We start from the raw sequence: 7,920 nt of genomic DNA, 5'->3' as shown, positions 1-7,920 counted from the left end.
TTCATACAGCTATCACAAAAATGTTTACATGACAAACAAGCTGTAATTGCATCAAACATTGCAAAATCTGGGGTTCCTGGTCGAATTCGATGTATTGATGTTCCACATATGAGATTTCCAAAGCAAGATGGTGTTAATGCTCATTCATATGTAATCTAATCATATTGTCTATCAACAGTAACCTAACAATCCAGATTTGCTAATGCTGAATTAAACCATTCTTCAAATTTCGACTTTCTCAAGTGTTCAAGTCTCAGATTTCAATAATTTCAGATCTATGTGGTATAGGTGTTAAATTGTTTAATTGAACTACCCAAAAGTCTAGTCTGGAGCTCAAAGACAACCTTCAATCATCCTAAGGTGAATTTCTACTCAATCTAAGAAAAACCTAATTTTGAGTTCATAAGAAAAAGTGAGAAATTTGGATCCATACTTTGATAAAACTGTGATGTGATGATAAATTTGGAATCTTCTTAGAAAAAGAGTGGGACATGTTCGAAATTTTGAAAGATATTTGTCAAGTTTGAAATCTGGTTTTTTTCTCAAAATCTCCAAGCTTATTGGAGAAGATGATGAAAAAGGTCCTTTTGATCTTTGAAATCCTATTTTTCTTTTAAAAAGGTATTTTTCCTAAGAAAACATTATTTTAAAAGCTTTGAAGAACTTACATTGGCATGTTTAACACGGAAAAGATGTTTCGGGAACTTCGCAGGTTGATTCCAAAATAAATCGGGATTTTGAAGTTCAGATTCGCGGAAAATCGGGAAAAAGCAACGGGAAGTAGAACAGAGTCTGGCTGCGGGTCGAATGTGCGCGGCCGCGGCAAACATGTGTTTTGCCGCGGGTGAGGGACCTAGGACGCGGTGAATCAAACTCCGACCGTGGTTGAGATTATCGCGGCCGCGGGAAAATGGTTCCGGCTTAACCTACTTCTTTCCGGTTTCCGGTTTCTTCCTCCTATCTTTTGTATTTTTCTAGTTATTTGGATGTTTTTGGTTTTTTTTTTGTGTCTTATGAAAACCTGAAATGCATAAAAATGAAAAAGATCAAATGGAAAAGAAATAAAAAGAAAAGAAAATCATACCAAATGGGTTGCCTCCCATCAAACGCTTTTGTTTAAAGTCTTTTAGCTAGACTCTTGGCAGGATCAGGATTGAGAAGAAAAGGTAGGATCCTTGAAAAGAGTCATTCGAATCCTCTTGAGTTTGGACTTTGGATCTCTTTCATCTTGAATCACAATTTCCTTTCCCTTCTTAAGGATTTTTGCATCCTTGAAGACATTTTTTGTCCTCTCAACAATTCTTTCAAGGTTTTCCTCCTTCTCCTTGATGATGTATGGTGGTACCACTATCTTGATCTTTGCAAACTGCTTAGATGCACGTGATTTTAGTTTCTTTTTGGTTTCCGACATCTTCTCCTTGCTCTTCTCCTTGCGTTTTGGAGCTTGATCCGGTATGGTCTTATAGAACTTTTTCCTGTCCACATTTAAGAGAACTAAACAGCGATTTGCATAATCAATGATAGCACCTACAGTTGCTAAGAATGGGAGACTAAATATCAAAGGTCTCTTTTTGTCTTGGTCCATCTCTAAAACTTGGAAATCGGCTGGGATGATTTTGTTTCCAGTGACCAATGGCAAGTCCTAGATCATTCCTTCCATCCTCTTTTGAGATGAATCACCAAAGATTATCCTTACTGGAGATGGGACAAATATTCCTATACCAAATTTCTTAGCAACAGTTTTTGACATAACATTCACATTAACACCAGAATCACATAAACAATCTGAAAATTCAATTCTACAGATTAAGCAAGTGAAAGAAAGACGCCCTGTATCCTTAGACTTTTTGAGTCTTTGGTCAGGTAAGCGTTTTGCTATCTTAACCGGAATTATCGGGTTTTGTTCATCTTCGGTTTTTGTGTCCTTAATGAGAGGTTCAGGTTTCGACTTTTCCTCAGAACCTGCGACTGGTCATTCTTCCGGTACTGCTGTCATGGCATTGCAGAACTTCTTTGGATTATCTTCCGCTCTTCCTGGCAAGACTCTGATATGTTCATAATTTGCATCATTTAGGTTGCATAAATCATTCCAAATCATGTTTTATTTCATGCATTTTAGGTCCTTAGGGTTTGTTTTAGAACTTAGGAGATGCATTAGGTCCCAATGAGTCTTTGCATGTTTTGAGTGTTTATCAGGTGAATTTGGAGCTGAAAAGATGAATCCAGGAGGTGGTATGGTGAGCAAAGCTTGAAAAGTGGCAAAAATTGGATCTTTGGAGGTTATCGGCCATTCTCGCTGACCAGGAAGGTTTTCTCGGCCATTTTTATGTACTGCGGGAAGAGTTTACCGGCCATTTTCATGTACCGCGAGTAAAGTGTATCGGCCAAAATCTCCGGGTGCAAACATGTCTCAGAAATCGCCTGTCCAGGGAACCTTCCGGTCCGATTCGGATGGCGGGTGCTTCATAAAAGTTGGAGAGGACTTGATCACGGTTTCATAGCAAGTGAAATCACGGAATTCGGACGCCTGAGCAGGAAGTTAAGCTCGACGGAAGGAACCCCTGTATCGCTGTTGTTTTGGACCGAGCCGACGAGTTTTGAAAAATGCGAAGGACGGAGTACTTCCAGGCCGATTCAGTTTCCGGGGCCTTCATGAGTATCAGAGACACTTGAGTCCTCTTTCCAGAACATCCGAGACAAGTCAATTCGGAGCTTTGGGCAGAAAGATACGGTCTCCTGACTGGACGTATGTATAGACGGCCTTCTCTGATCGTGTAAATGCACTGCAAAGATGACCCCTCCAGGAAGCTTTAAACTTCCCAAGCACCGAAGCTTCCTTCATCACAGTTGGAGTCAAATGAGTCCTCTGTCTTCTGCAACCGGAATCACTCAATTCGGACAAGTCTCCAGGAAGTTACACTCTCCGGAATGCGAGATGGTCCAGACAGCCCAGAATGACTAAGTTAAACATGCCGCGATGGAACGCCACGGTCCACACTTGGCCGTGGCAACTTTTGTGCACCCTAGGCGAATGACACGATCTTCATACCACGGTCTACACTTGACCGTGGCAAACATACACTTGGCTGAGAAGAACTTTGCAACCATTCGGCGATTGACACGGCCTAAATGCCATGGTCTGAGGCTTGACCGTGGCAACTCCTGCAAACCTTCGGCGATTGGCACGAGCTGAATGCCACGGTCTTGGACTTGACCGCGGCAAATGAACAACTGGCTGGAGACAACTTTTACATAGCTTCGGGTTTTGACACGGTTTGAATGCCACGGTCTGGAGCTTGACCGAGGCAATCAAATACTTGGCTGGGAAGGATTTTTCATGCATGCGGTTTTTGACACGGTCTGAATGCCACGGTCTGGGGGCTTGACCGTGGCAACTTTTACACATCTTCGGCGTTTGACACGGTGACTTGCCACGGGTTTCAGACGAAGCTTGATCAGACCGTGGCATCAAAAGGAACCAAGAACACAAGTGAAGGCTTTGACACGGTCAGGATTGCCACGGTCACACCAAGAGCACACCAGACCGTGGCAAACCCATACTTGCCCATCAAGGCCGGGTCAGTACCCGGTTTGTTCCGGGTTGACCCGGTTCGCCCAAGCATCCTTTATAAGGTTTTTAGACTTAATTTGTAGAGAAACCTTTAATCTACTTTTAGTTTTGTTTTCCCCTTTGGTGAAAACCTACTGAATACACTTTGTTTTAGAGAGCTTAATATCGATTGGCAGTTTCTTTCCATCTTGTTCATTATTTCTTATCATCAAATCAAACTTCTAATCATCATTAACAACACATCTTGCAAAGGATTTAGTGTGTTGATCATGATTAGTGAGTAGTCACCTTAATGAGGTTCTAGATGTGTAGGTTAGGGTGCTAAAGTGTTAGATTAGGAATGCTTAGGGCTAGATTCATTGATTCATTTCTCTAAACAACTGTTCTCTATGCTAGATCCTTGATAATCACTTGAGATCTAGATTCTGGGAATTTCATGCACCAAAAGTGTTTGATGAAATTCCTGAAAGAGTTGTATTAGAGGTTTAAGCATTTTTCTGCATGATGATGTATTGTTATTTGCTTGAATGATCATTGAGAACTGTTTATTAATGCATATTGATTCATATTTCACAAATGGGAATTTGGTTTGAAAATGGATTAGTATAGGGGTTAATACCTTCATGAGAGGATTAACCTAGATTAGAGTTCTTAATCATTTGAATCATGTCTCATCATTGTCATTAGCATTTCTAGTTTAGCACCAAAGCACCCTAACCAACTATCATGTCTAGAATCTCATGCCTCCATCATATCATATTCACATCATTTGTCATTGTCATTTGTCTTTAAACCTGTTTAAGTTTGTTAGTTGTCATTAGTTAACCAAAAATCACTCTTGTTTGCTTGAATTAAGAACATAATCACATAGTTTAGTGTCTAACACCACATCTGATTGATAAACCTCTTTGTGCTACATTGACAAGGGGATTGATAGCCCTGAGACCATAAAAAGTCTTGTCTATCAGACTCCTGGTTTCCTCTTCATTGAATCTGAAGTTTGACCTATCTGTAGTTCCAACTTCTTGACATGGGTTTCAGGAGATTCAAACTTCCCACTCAAGTCATTGTACATACAATCGATCCTCACTCCCATTTCTCTGGCCGACTTCTCATTGCCTTGAGATGTCTGCATCATGTTTTGTTCAAGCAATTTCATATGGTTGCTCAGCTGGGAGAGGGTTGCTTCTAATGAGCTGGTCTGTGCCTGTTGAGGGTTGAAATGTGGTCTTTGTTGGAAATTTTCTCCTCCATAGTTCCCGTTTTGGAACTTGTTTGGAAAATTCCTATGCTGCTGCGGATAAGGCTGGTTCTGGGGGTTCTCGGCTCATTGGCTCCTGTATGAGAGAATGTTGAAGTTGGCATTCCTGAAATTATGGTTGAAAGCTGGACTGAATCGGCTCTGGTATGTTTGAGCTCCCATGAAATTAATTTCCCCTTCTTGATATATGCCATCATCTTCATATTCCTGCAGCAGTATCACAAACATGTATATTCTTATTCTGAGATTTAAGAAGTTGACTTACCATGCTTTTTAGCTCAGCAATCTCCCTTGACTCATGACTGATGATAGTCTTCTTTGATCTGTCATACTCAGGGTTGTTGTTGCTATTGGCTACAGCTAAGTTTTCGATGAGTGCTCTCCCTTGTGTCACAGTTTTCGAACTGAAATCTCCATTGCTGGCAGTGTCAAGAGAATGATACTTCTGCTGATGTTCTCTGTAGAAGGTGCTTAGCAGGTTTGCTCCAGAGAAACCATGATGAGGGCAGTCTCTCTCATATGATTTAAATCATTCCCAAACCTCATAGAATGATTCTATTGGGCCTTGTTGGAAACCTTGTATCTTGTTTCTCAGCTGGTTCAATCTTGACTTGCATTCTTCCCATGAAGTAGTAGAACCAGATAACATAGATTTCAACCATTTAAAAGCTTTATCACTTAGAGAGAAAGGGAAAAGCTTACACTTCACATAGTCTACAGTGTCCGGAGTGGTTCTCACTATTCCACAGATTTAATCAAAAAGATCTATGTGATCCATTGGAAGTTTAGTAGAGATTCCATGGAATTAATTTTGCTTCACCAGAGAGACAATTTGAGATTTTATCTCGAAATGTCCTCTTGCTGGGGCATGAACTTGAATAGCTGATCTATTTTGAAAGTGTTGGTGAGGTGCATCGAAATCGGCAATAAGTCTATCGCGGGGCTGTCTTGTCGCAGAATTGGCAAGCTATATAGGTCGGTTGGCTCGTCTACCATTAGGTGGAACAATGTTTTCATCATCCCTTTGTCCTTCGGGATCGACCTGGTCTTGTCTCTTTCAATTATCAGCGGCTTGAGCAGCATTTCTAGGGATTTGGTTTCCCTCTCCATCGAGTTATGGCTGGCCATCTGCTTCATGAGCAGCCTCTCGGTCATCATCGTAAATGGAATCACAGACATCATCTCCAATGTGATCATCTTGATCACGGTTTAAAAGATCTTCCCGATGGGCATTTGGATTGACACAACCTGATAACTTCGACGATCCGGTGATTAGAACGGTGCTCTGATACTACTTGATACAATCCTTGATAGGATCTGCCCTTGATCGACACTTTATTGACTGGAAATGAAAAAAATAGACCTTGCAAACAAACAAAGTTTGAATCAAGGGAGGTGGAAGTGGATAGACACACACAAGAGTTACAGATTACTCGTGATACGCCAACTTAAATTTTCTAAGTGACATGACACACATAGAGTTGATTCAAGGTTTGTCCGAAGGATATAACCCACCAACCACAAGATCTAATTCTTTGAAAGAGTTTCAGAATAAAATATAAGATGATTCGACTTTATGGAGTTACAAGAAAATATAACGAAGAAGAAGAGATGAGTCTGGAAAACTTTAAACACACCTCAGAAATAAAACACAATCTGGCAAGTTTGAATTTGATTTAAACAAATCTGGGCTGTTCAAGCCAATCCCATTCCCTATCCTAGTTTTCCCTCTTCTGAAGCTGAAAATCTAAACAAAAAGATTCTAGAGCTTGAAAAATCTAAGTCTAGGGAAATCAGTGATCTTAGCTCTGAAATAAAAAGGATGCAAGAAGATTTCAATGATAAGTTTTGCACCCTCCTTAGTCTGATGATTAAAAACAAGTCTAAGAACACAGATAATTCTGAGGAGGAGCCAAGTGAAAGTTCTTTCGAAAGCTCAAGCGAAGCCGACCCCTTTGACCATGTGAAAGCTATCACACTTAGGAGTGGTTTAGCTTACAGGGAGCCAGAATTTTCTAAAGATCCTGAAGATGAGGAAAAGGGAAAGGAAAAGGAAAAAGAAAGAGAAAGAGTCACGATTGAAGACGTTTGAAAAAGAAGTGGTAGGAGAGAAGGATGGAGAAAGAGTAAGAGAAGATACATCCCTGGAAATCACCGGAGAAGACCTGATTCCCCCTCCACCAGCTCGTGTCTACAAACCTAAACCGACTTATCCTAGAGCCTCAAGAGCCCCGAGGAAAGAGAAAGAAAAAGCTAAGCTGAAAGAGTTAAGCGATCAATTAAATGTGAGATGCAAGTGAAACCTGTGCTATGATCCCCGCATTAAGAAAATACATAAAGTGTCAACTAACAAAATCTGTAACTCTTGAAGAAGGTGCTATGATGATAACCCATGAATGTAGTTCTATCCTGCAAAGCCGGATTCCTAAAAACATAGACGATCCCTGGAGCTTTGTACTCTCATGCACCATCAATAATATGGCTTTTGAGTGTGCTCTTTGTGATTTGGAATCGAGCATAAACATGATGCTTCTTTCAGTTGCAAAACGTTTAGGACATCACAACTAAAATTTCCTTAGTATTAGCTGATCGTTCCGTTAGACAACCCGTAGGTATCTTAATAGATGTTCCCGTCAAAATTGAAAAGTGTTGCATACCCACCGATTTTAAGGCAAGCGGATACAGGTTTAAGGAGAGTAAGGCGAGGTTTGATCTGATTAATGACGCACATATGAGCAAGATTGGTTTCTTTCAAGGAAGAGTTGGCGTCAAGCTGGTTTACAACTACAAGTACTTCATAGATGAGCCACTCCAAGTTCTCCTTCCCAACCCCTCCCTCACCACAGTCCAAGTAAAGCGCAATATTCACTTCTACTTGTTGAAGGAAGAGCCCTACAATGTCCAAACTGATCCAACAATTCTCAAGTACAAGAAGGCCTGCAAAGAAGAAGCTTCTAAGGGAAAGAAAGCAGCTGCTGAAGCTGGTGCTGCTAGTACTGCTGGTGCTGAAGATGATGGTATGCCTCCACCTCAGAAACGTTATGGAGGGAACATATACCACTTTGATGATTACAATTGGGAAGAGCCA

The 7,920-nt window shown here is 40.8% G+C and overlaps 1 non-coding gene across 1 annotated transcript; it reads left to right on the top strand.

The window, feature by feature from the left end:
- Window positions 1–5,323: 5,323 nt before the first annotated feature.
- LOC112084940 lies at window positions 5,324–5,429 on the top strand. The gene has a single exon (XR_002898591.1). It is a non-coding gene; the product is annotated as a small nucleolar RNA R71 (small nucleolar RNA).
- Window positions 5,430–7,920: the final 2,491 nt, after the last annotated feature.

Source organism: Eutrema salsugineum, unplaced genomic scaffold (assembly GCF_000478725.1).
Source record: "Eutrema salsugineum unplaced genomic scaffold, Eutsalg1_0 scaffold_4, whole genome shotgun sequence".
Lineage (NCBI taxonomy): Eukaryota > Viridiplantae > Streptophyta > Magnoliopsida > Brassicales > Brassicaceae > Eutrema > Eutrema salsugineum.
The sequence above is the reverse complement of the archived record's forward strand: the minus strand, read 5'-3'. Positions and strand labels throughout refer to the sequence as shown.